We start from the raw sequence: 11,686 nt of genomic DNA, 5'->3' as shown, positions 1-11,686 counted from the left end.
AGGACTTCTAGAAGACTGTGACTAGACATATGCAGGAGGTGTTTAGGGCTCTTTCACAACCTCTGGAGGTGTAGACAAGAGTGTCTCCTTTTGGGAGTCTCTGCCAATAAAAATGATCACGGAGTACAATGGGGTGAGCTGGAACTCAGTGATAGGGTCCTCTCAGGATCTATAGTTATACCAAGTCTGGTGAGCTTATTTCTAGCAGCCTCTGGATCACAGCTGTGAGGAGCTGGAAACTTTTCATGGACCACTTTAGGTCCAAAAACTGTCTCCATAGCAGAGACAGTGGTTTGTGTGCCTATATCCTGATGCACAGGTGATTGTGACAACTCCTGGGTCCTTGGGGTGTATGGTGCTGGTAACAGAATTAAAGTTAAATAAAGCTGTATCAAGTCCTCAGAGGTGAAACTACTTCTGGGTCTGTAGCTGGAATCAGAGTCAGCGAGTCAACTTCCACGGTGCAAGACTGCTTTCTCAAAACAGTTCTCCAAGGATGTAGACTGCACCAGGGTTTCACAGTCTCTTACCTGGATCTGAAGGCACTCTAGTCTGTGAATGGATGTGAAATTGTCATTGAGCAAGGGATGTCTTATTCAGCCATTTTGATGATGTCCTATAGCAAATTTTTGAAAGTGAAATTAATGAGATTAGGGAGTGTAAGTAAGGCTGCCAAGAGAATAGGAAAAAGCAGGGAAAAAACCCAGCTTTTTAAAAAACACTTTTTTACAGCTTATTGAGGTATAGCGTATATGTGGTAAGATCTATTTAAGAGTGTTATTTGATAAATTTTAGAAATGGTATGCAGTTGTGACACTTCCATCATCGAAATTTAGGACACTTTCATTACCTTAAAAATTTTCAAATAATTCTTTGCAGTCAGTTTCTACCTCCAGATATTGCTAGGCCACAGCCAATTACTAATCTGGCATCAATCACTAGCATTAAATAGAATAATTAATCTTAGAAATCTTCACAATAGACATCTAAAGTCTATGATAGTATTCTACCCACCCCCATCTTAAAAATGAGGAAACACAGGCACAGAGAGTTTGTGACTTAGGGCTCTGTGGCTAGTAAGTGGCAAAACCAAACTTCAAAACCCAGGGTTCTAAATTTAGAGTTTATGCACTTCATTACTCTATTGTGCTATCATTATTGAGGGTTCGCTGGGTGTCTCAATCAGTTAAATGTCTGCCTTTGGCTCAAGTCATTATCTCAGGGTTCTGGGATCAAGCCCCACATCAGGCTCCTTGCTCAGTGGGAGCCTGCTTCTCCCCCCTCCCTCTGCCCCTTCCCCTTCTGCTGTCCTCTGTCTGTCTTTAAAACAATAAAGACCAAAAAGAAATAACTGAGTATACTGCTGACCCAATTCAGACCACTATCCAAATCTTATATTTGAATAGTTCCTGGAGATTTTAGAGATTTAGAGAAATTGGAAATAGAGTTGATCCCCGAACAACATGGATTTTATATCATGTGGGTCCAATTATATGTGAAATTTTTTTTTCTGTAACTCAGTACAGCACTGTAAATGTATTTTCTCTTTCTTGTCATTGTTACATAACATTTTCCTTCTCTAATTTACTTCATTGTAAGTATACAGTATAGAATATATACAACATACAAAATATGTGTTAACTGTTTATGTTTTCAATTAACATCAGATTATTAATAGTTACATTTTTGGAGGAATCAAGAGTACATTGTGGATTTCCAACTGTGTGAAGGCTCAGTGCCCCTAACCTCCACATTTTTCAAGAGCCAATGTACTAATGAATTCCCAATGCAGATTTCTATTAATGTAATCTGGGGTCAACTTTTAATTCAGATAAGGAAAAAGAGACATCTACTTTGGGGTACTTAGAACTCAGGACTACTAAATCTAAGGAATTCCCAAGAGGGTATGGAATTGAGAATGGAGTCAGATGTTAGAGGGAACAAGCATAAGTGCTGACATGCAGAGAAGAGGGTTATAAAAAATTTCAGAGAGCATTCATTACCATTAGCATCTTGCTCTAACCTCAACTTGATAACAAGTGAGGAATGTGAGGGATGAGAATGTGCAGACAGTTTGGCTTTAGTCCAGAGCAGAGGAAACACATCTCTATCTTTAATGCCAAGATTGACTTTTGGGTTTTATTAATATTATATAAACACATTTTATGTATCAATATTAGATAAAATGAGGATTATGTTTTGTCATTTGGTGACAGCAATATTACCTTCCATAAGAAATCCCTATTGATTTTCTAATAATATCCTCTGAGCATTACAGATAAATTACATATACACATTTACAATTACATGAATTTCCCTAGTCCCAGTCTCTAATAATCAAACTTTTAATAGGGTCTCTAGATAAGAGTCTCAGATTCACTACTATATCTTTAATAGAGAATGCTAATTGTCTATGAATGTCACCAGGTAACAAGTGAATGAGAGCATTAAGCATAGTACTGTCCTTAATGATTTTCGCTGATGGATTATTTTTTGAAGACTGACGATAGTCTCGGAAAGGGAAATATGTTGACCATTTGTGTTCTAGAAATAATTGAAGAAGCCCATCTGCCTGTTTCATAATAAAATGAGAGAAGAATTTCTGGGTATTCTGTATCAGATTTGTGGAAGCTATTAATTTATATTTATAATACACAAAAAATAAGTATAAATATTGGAAACTGGTCTAGTAGTGAACTTTGAGATATTGAATAAAGGGGAATAAACTTTTGGAAAGCTGTAATTTCATCCATTACAGTGGCATAGATAATGGTAAAGCATCTAAGACATCATGGAGTGACTTCCACATATCTTTTTTTCCCTTCTAAATCCCTTCTTCTTCCCTTTTCCAAGCTCTAGCTCTAATATTATCACTTACACTGGCCTAAATATTTCTATTCTGTCCTCCATTTTTCCTCTCTCCATGATTTTTTTTTTTGTATTTGCTTCTCTTTTACCTCTTTTTCCTGTGCTTTGTTCTCCTGACTTGTCTCCAGGTGTGAGAGAGGAGCTAGGAAGATTCTGCTGACAATCCCGGTAATCCTTTCAACTCTTTCAATCTATATATTGATGTCTAGTCTGGGTGTTTTAACTGGTTTTTTTTTAAGATTTTATTTATTTATTTGACAAAGATCACAAATAGTCAGAGCGGCAGGCAGAGAGAGAGGAGGAAGCAGGCTCTCCGCCAAGCAGAGAGCCCGATGCAGGCCTGGATCCCAGACGCTGGCATCATGACCTGAGCCAAAGGCAGAGGCTTTAACCTGCTGACCCACCGAGGCACCCTGGTGTTTTAAATGTTTTAAAGATAAAACTAGCTGATTTGGATTTTCTTGGGTCCAATTAGATCATCTCCAAAAGGAAGTTGGTCTAGTTTAAGAAAGAAGAGTCGAGAATTCATTTTCTTCTCAAAACAAAGCTTTGTCCCAAGGAATACTAAAGCTAGTTCTTCAGTTATAAATTGTCAAATTTATCATGTTTTATATCCAGCTGCCTACTTGACATCCCTATGTAAATGTCTAATAAGCGTTTCAAATTTATTGTGGCCAAGCCTGAGTTTTGTTACTACTATCAATGTCCAGTTCTATTTCTCCTGTGTCATCTCTTTTAGAAAATGGTCGCCCAATTGTTTCAGTTACTCATTCAAAAATACGATCCAGTCATCAAATATATGTTAGCATTACTATCAAAATGTATTCAAAATCCAACCACTGTCTATCCTAATGCAAACTACCATTTCTTACCTGTTAATGAAAAGGCATCTAATGAATTTCCCAGCTTCTACCCAGGCATCTTACAGTCTTATCCTAATAGAGCAGCAAGAGTTATAAGTTATGTAATGTCACTGCTCAAAACACTTCAGTGGATCTCCATTTCAGTTAGTGTAAAGGCCAATTGACTCTGCCCATTTTTCACTGAAAGACTCATTTTTTTTCTAATTGTATTATAGTAGCTTTTTATATTGATACTGTTTACTTGTCTGTTGGCCAGTATAGTTTTACAACTATTCACTCCCAATGTTTGGCCTGCCTATTCACTTCTTAATGGTATCTTTTCATAAAGAGAAAACTGCATTTTGATGGTCTAATTTATCATTTTTAAGATGTTATTTTTCTCTATGTCCTGTTTAAGCGTTGTTGCATACCCATGATTCTTGAAGATAATTTTGTTGACTTCCAGGCGCTTCATGGTTTAGCTTTAATTTTAGTTCTGTGATAAATCTTGAATTAGTTACTGTGTATGATAAGAGTTAAAGACCAAGTTTTTTGTTTGTTTGTTTTTGTTTTTACTAATTGGCAGCTAGTTTTTCAAGCATAACAGAATGAAAAGATATTCTTCCTTCACTGGAATGCTTTCAGGTCTTTGATTTTAAAAAGTTTCTTCATATATGTGAGCCTATCTTTGCTCTGTCTTTCACACATCTACTTGTAGAAACTTATTTCCATATCACACTTGTAACAGCGATAGCTTTATGGTTAGCATTGAAATCAATCAATAAATCCTTCAATCATTTTTTAATTGCTTTAGATATTCTAGATATTCTTACATTTTCATTTAAATTTTGGAATATGCCTGTTAATTTCCATACAGGATCATAGTTTACTTTTTAAATTTGTTAATTCACATACAGTTCAATATCGGTTTCTGGAGTGGAATTTAGTGATTTATCACTTATATACAGCACCGGTGCTCATCACAAGTGCCCTCATGGGGCATAATACCTATCACCCATCTAGCCCATCCCCCACCTACCTCCCTTCATCAACCCTCACTTTGTTCTATACCAGTAAGAGTCACTTATGGTTTGTTTCCCTGTCTCCTTTTTTTCTTTTCCTCCTTGTGATATATTCATCTGTTTTCTTTCTTAAATTCCACATATGAGTGTGATCAAATGGTATTCGTCTTTCTTTGACTGACTTATTTCACTAAGCATAATACACTATCTTCATCCACATTGTTGCAAATGACAAGATCTCATTCATTTTGATGGCTGAATAGCATTCACTGTATATATACACCATTTTTTCTTTATCTGTTCATCAGTTGATGGGCATTTGGGCTCTTTCCACAGTTTGGCTATTGTTGATAATGCTGCTGTGAACACCAGGGTGCATATACCCATTGGAACCTATATTTTTATATCCTTTGGATAAGTACATAGTAATGCCATGGCTGGATTGTAGGATAGTTTTATTTCTAACTTTTTGAGGAAACTTTAAACTGTTTTCCAGAGTGACTCCACCAGTTTGCTTTCCCACCAACAGTGCAAGAGTGTTCCCCTTTCTACACATCCTCACCAATACCTGTTATCTCTTGTGTTGTCAATTTTAGCCATTCTGACAGGTGTGAGGTAGTATCTTATCATGGTTTTTATTTTTATTTCCCTGATGATGAGTGATGTTGAGCATCAATTCATATGTCTGTTAGCCATTAGCCATCTAGATGTCTTCATCAGAAAAGTGTCTATTCAAATATTCTGCCCATTATTCTAGATATTCTATGCATTTCCTAAAGTTTTAATGTTCTGAGAGACCATTACTTGATATTGTAATTATCTCTTTAACTCCGGCTTTTCCTTGGTATGCAAAGTTACTCATGAAGTACTGCTAAACCAATGATAAACCTTGGGTTACATTTGAGGAAATGCTATAACTATTCTAGATATTCTATGCATTTCCTAAAGTTTTAATGTTTTGAGAGACCATCGCTTGATATTGTAATTATCTCTTTAACTCAGGCTTTTCCTTGGTATGCAAAGTTACTCATGAAGTACTGCTAAACCAATGATAAACCTTGGGTTCCATTTGGGGAAATCAAATCTGCCCATTTCTTAACTGGATTATTTGTTTTTTGGGTGTTGGGTTTGAGAAATTCCTTATAGGTTTGGGATACTAGCCTTTTATGTGATACATCATTTGGAAATATCTTTCTTTTGAAAATAGTTCTCCTTTTAGTTTTGTTGATTGTTTCCTTTGCTGTGCACAAGTTTTTCTCTCAATGAGTTCCCAATAGTTCATTTTTGGTTTTGTTCCCTTTGTCTCTGGCAATGTGTCTAATAAGAAGGTACTGCAGTCAGGGTCAAAGAGCTCTCTCCGTTTTCCCCTCTAGGATTTTGATGATTTTCTATCTCACATATGGGTCTTTTTTAAAAGTCTTTTTTAAAACTTCTTAAAGTCTGCTCCGCTGAGGGACATCACTCCAGAAGCTAAGCCGGGATGAAGCCCCCATGGTGAGGATGGACTGAGGAGTGAGGCCCCGAGCTCTTGGCTCCTCCAGGCTGGAAACTATCAGGCCACCATTTTCGTTCCCAACCGCCAGAACTCTAAGAACAGTCAGGGAACAAAAGCTCCCAAAAGTGAACCCGGATTACTTAGCCCAGCTCCTGGTAAGAGTGGTGCAATTCCGCCTGAGACAAATACACTTGAGAATCACTACAACAGACCCCTCCCCCAGAAGATCAGCAAGACATCCAGCGAAGACCAAGTTCACTTACCAAAGAGAAGAGCAAAATTCCAGAGGAGGAGAAAGCAAACCACAGAATTCATGGCTTTCTCCCAATGATTCTTTAACCTTGCAAAGTTAATTAATATTTTTAATTTTATTATTTTCTTATGCTAAATTTTTTAACTTATACTCTTTCCTCTTTAACATTTTAAACTAGTTTATCTTAACAATACCTTTCATAAAATAATCTTTTTATTTAATATAATAGTCATATTAATAGTCATAATATAATATAATAATCATATTATATTCTTTAATTAATATAATAGTCATATTATATTCATTAATAGTCATTAATATAATAGTCATATTATATTCTTCATTGTATCTAACTTTATTTTTTGTACACACATCAGGTTTTTTCTAAAAAAATTTGGGATACAACTGCTTCTAATAGATCAAAATATACTCTAAATCTAGCACAGGACATTGTTCTTCTCTCCAACCTGAGACAATTCTCTCCACTTTCTTTCTCCTTATTCTCCCAGACAACTTATCTTATCAATTCCTTTTTTAGAACTTTTTTTTTAATTTTCATCTTTATAATCCTATTCCACCCTTTCATCATGTTTACCCTTATATATGTTTTTCATTCTTTAAAATTTTGGGAGGTAGTTTCTTCTAAAAGACCAAAAATTCCCAAAATTATGTGAGTGAGTCTGTTCTATTCACCAGTCTAATATATATATTTTCTTTCTTTTTTTAATATATATATATTTTTTTATTTGTTTATTTACAGCATAACAGTGTTCATTGTTTTGGCATCACACCAAGTGCTCCATGCAGTACGTGCCCTCCCTATTACCCACCACCTGGTTCCTCAACCTCCCACCCCCCGCCCCTTCAAAACCCTCTGGTTGGTTTTCAGAGTCCATAGTCTCTAATGGTTCGTCTCCCCTTCCAGTTTCCCTCAACTCCCTCTCCTCTCCATCTCCCCATGTCCACCATGTTCTTTGTTATGCTCCACAAATAAGTGAGACCATATGATACTTGACTCTCTCTGCTTGACTTATTTCGCTCAGCATAATCTCTTCCAGTCCTGTCCATGTTGCTACAAAAGTTGGGTATTCATCCTTTCTGATGGAGGCATAATACTCCATTGTGTATATGGACCACATCTTCCTTATCCATTCATCTGTTGAAGGGCATCTTGGTTCTTTCCACAGTTTGGCGACCGTAGCCATTGCTGCAATAAACACTGGGGTAAAAATGGCCCTTCTTTTCACTACATCTGTATCTTTGGGGTAACCACCCAGCAGTGCAATTGCAGGGTCATAGGGAAGCTCTATTCTTAATTTCTTCAGGAATCTCCACACTGTTCTCCAAAGTGGCTGCACTAACTTGCATTCCCACCAACAGTGTAAGAGGGTTCCCCTTTCTCCACATCCTCTAGAACACACGTTGTTTCCTGTCTTGCTAATTTTGGCCATTCTAACTGGTGTCAGGTGGTATCTCAATGTATATTTTCTTTTTTATATTTTTTCCTTATTTTTTTCTGAACTTATTTTACCCCCTTTCTTCCCCCCACAATTTGGGATCTCTTCTGATTTGGCTAAAGCACATTTTCCTGGGGTCTTTGCTACCCATTTAGTGTCTTATTCTCTCCTCCATATATTCTTATCTGGATAAAATGATAAGGCAGAAAAACTCACCACGCACACACACACAAAAAAAGAACAAGAGGCAGTACCTAAGGCTAGGGACCTAATCAATAAGGATATTGGTAATATGTCTGATCTAGAGTTCAGAATGACAACTCTCAAAGTGCTAGCTGGGCTCAAAAAGACATGGAAGAGCTTGTTTGGAGGTTCTAGCAGGGGAGCGCAGCTACTCGTATACCCTTGACTGAAGAACGGTCCTCTCCTCTATCGGGGAAGGTCGTCCTCTTCGACCGAGCACGCAGCTTCGGGAGGGATGCACATGGAGCGGTGAGGGAGGAAGGGAACAGGGGAGGGGGCTATGGACATTGGGGAGGATAAGTGCTATTGTGAGTGCTGTGAAGTGTGTAAACCTGGCGATTCACAGACCTGTACCCCTGGGGATAAAAATACATTATATGTTTATTTAAAAAAAAAATTGGAAGGGGAGGTGAACCATAAGAGACTATGGACTCTGAAAAACAACCTGAGGGTTTTGAAGGGTCAGGGCTGGGAGGTTGGGGGAACAGGTGGTGGGTAATCGGGAGGGCACGTTTTGCATGGAGCACTGGGTGTTGTGCAAAAATAATGAATACTGTTACGCTGAAGAAATAAATAAAATGAAAAAAAAAAGAAAAAAAAGCATGGAAGATATTAGAGAAACCATGTCTGGAGAAATAAAAGCCTTTTCTGGAGAAATAAAAGAACTAAACTCTAACCAAGATGAAATATAAAAAGCTATTCATGAGATATAATAAAAAAATGGAGGCTCTTACTGTTAGGATAAATGAGGCAACAGAGAGAATTGGTAAAACAGAAGGCCAATGACAGAGAAGAAGCTGAGCAAAAGATAGACAACTACTAGACCAAGAGGCGAGAATTCAAGAGATAATTGATACCATAAGATGAAACAACATTAGAATAATTGGTATTCCAGAAGAAGAAGAAAGAGAGAGGGGAGCAATAGATATATTGGAGAGAATTATTATAGCGAATTTTCCCTAATATGGCAAAGGGAACAAACATCAAAATCCAGGAGGCGTAGAGAAACCCTTCAAAAATCAACAAAAATGGATCCACACCCCATCATCTAATAGTAAAAATGACAAGTCTTAGCAACAAAGATAAAATTCTGAAAGCAGACCGGGACAAGAAGGCTGTAACATACAATGGTAAAATTATTAGATTGGCAGCAAACTTACCCACAGAGACCTGGCAGGCCAGGAAGAACTGGCATGATATATTCAGAACACTAAATGAGAAAAATATGCAGCCAAGAAAATGATATCCAGCTAGGCTATCATTGAAAATAGAAGGATAGATTAAAAGCTTCCAGGACAAACAAAAACTAAAAGAATTTGTAAACACCAAACCAGCTCTATAGGAAATACTGAAAGGTGTCTGGTAAGCAAAGCGAGTCTAAAAGTAGTAGATCAGAAAGGAATAGAGACAATATACAGTAACAGTCACCATACAGGCAATACAATGTCACTAAATTCATATGTCTCAATAGTTACCCTGAATGTAAATGGGCTAAATGTCCCAATCAAAGACAAAGGGTATCAGAATGGATAAAAAAACAAACCCCATCAATATGCTGTCTACAAGAAACTCATTTTAGATCCAGAGACACATCCAGATTTAAAGTGAGGTGGTGGAAAACAATTTATTATGCTAGTGGACATCAAAAGAAAGCTGTGGTGGCAATCCATATATCAGATCAATTGTATTTTAAGCCAAAGACTCAAATAAGAGATGAGGAAGGACATTATATCATATTCAAAGGGTCTGGGGAACAAGAAGATTTAACAATTTTAAATATCAATGCCCCTAACATAGTAGCAGCCAACTATATAAACCAATGAATAGCATAATCAAAGAAACACATTGACAATAATACAATAATAGTAGGGACTTTAACACTCCCCTCACTGAAATGGACAGATAATCCAAGCAAATATCAACAAGGAAATAAAGGCCTTAAATGACACAGTGGACCAGATGGACATATAGATATATTCAGAACATCCCATCCTAAAGCAACAGAATAGACATTCTTTTTTACTACACATGGAATATTCTCCAGAATAGATCCATTGTGGGTCATAAATCAGGTCTCAAATGGTATCAAAAGATTGGGATCATACCCTGCATATTTTCAGACTACAATGCTCTGAAGCTAGAACTCAATCACAAGAGGAAATTTGGAAAGAACCTAAATACATGGAGACTAAAGAGCATCCTTCTGAAGAATGAATGGGTCAAACAGGAAATTAAAGAAGAATTGAAGAAATTCATGGAAACAAATGATAATAAAAACAGAATGGTTCAAAATCTGAGGGACACAGGAAAGGCAGTCCTGAGAGAAAAATATATAGCGATACAAGCCTTTCTCAAGAAACAGGAAAGGTCTGAAATACACAGCCTAACCATACAACTAAAGGATCTGGAGAAAGAACAACAAAGAAAGCTTAAAGCCAGCAGGAGAAAAGAAATAATAAAGATCAAAGCAGAAATCAATGAAATAGAAACCAATAAACAATAGAACAAATCAATGAAACTAGGAACTGGTTCTTTGAAAGAATTAATAACATTGATAAACCCCTGTCCAGACTTATCAAAAAGAAAAGAGAAAGGACCCAAATAAATAAAATCATAAATGAAAGAGGGGAGATCCAACCAACAGCAACAAGATACACACAATTATAAGAACATACAATTAGCAACTATATGACAGTAAATGTGACAATCTGGAAGAAATGGATGCATTCCTAGAGACATATAAACGACCACAACTGAACCAGAAAGAAATAGAAAATATGAACAGACCCATAACCAGTAAGGAGATCAAAGCAATCATCAATAATCTCCCAAAAAAACAAGAGCCCAGGGCCAGACGGCTTCCGAGGGGAATTCTACCAAACATTTAAAGAAGAATTAATTCCCATTCTCCTGAAACTGTTCCAAAATATAGAAATAGAAGGGAAACTTCTAAACTCATTTTATGAGCCCAGCATTACCTTGATCCCAAACCAAACAAGGATCCCATCAAAAAAGATAATTACAAACCAATATCCTTGATGAATACAGATGAGAAAATTCTCACCAAAATACTAGCCAATAGGATCCAGTAGTACATTAAAAAGATTATTCACAAGAACCAAGTGGGATTTAGTCCATGGCTGAAAGATTGGTTCAACATCAGCAAATCAATCAATGAGATACAATATATTAATAAAAGAAAGAACAATAAACATATGATCCTCTCTATAGAGGCTGAAAAAAGATTTGACAAAGTACAGCATCCCTTCCTGATCAAAACTCTTCAAAGTGCAGGGATAGAGGGTATATACCTCAATATCACCAAAGCCATCTATGGAAAACCCTCTGCAAATATCATTCTCAATGGAGAAAAACTGAGAGCTTTTCCGCTAACGTCAGGAACATGGCAGGGATGTCCATTATCACCACTGCTATTCAACATAGGACAAGAAGTCCTAGCCTCAGCAATCAGACAACACAAAGAAATTAAAGGCATCCAAATTGGT

The sequence above is a fragment of the Meles meles genome, chromosome 4 (genome assembly GCF_922984935.1).
Source record: "Meles meles chromosome 4, mMelMel3.1 paternal haplotype, whole genome shotgun sequence".
NCBI classification, from domain to species: Eukaryota; Metazoa; Chordata; class Mammalia; order Carnivora; family Mustelidae; genus Meles; species Meles meles.
Note: the sequence above shows the minus strand (reverse complement) of the source record.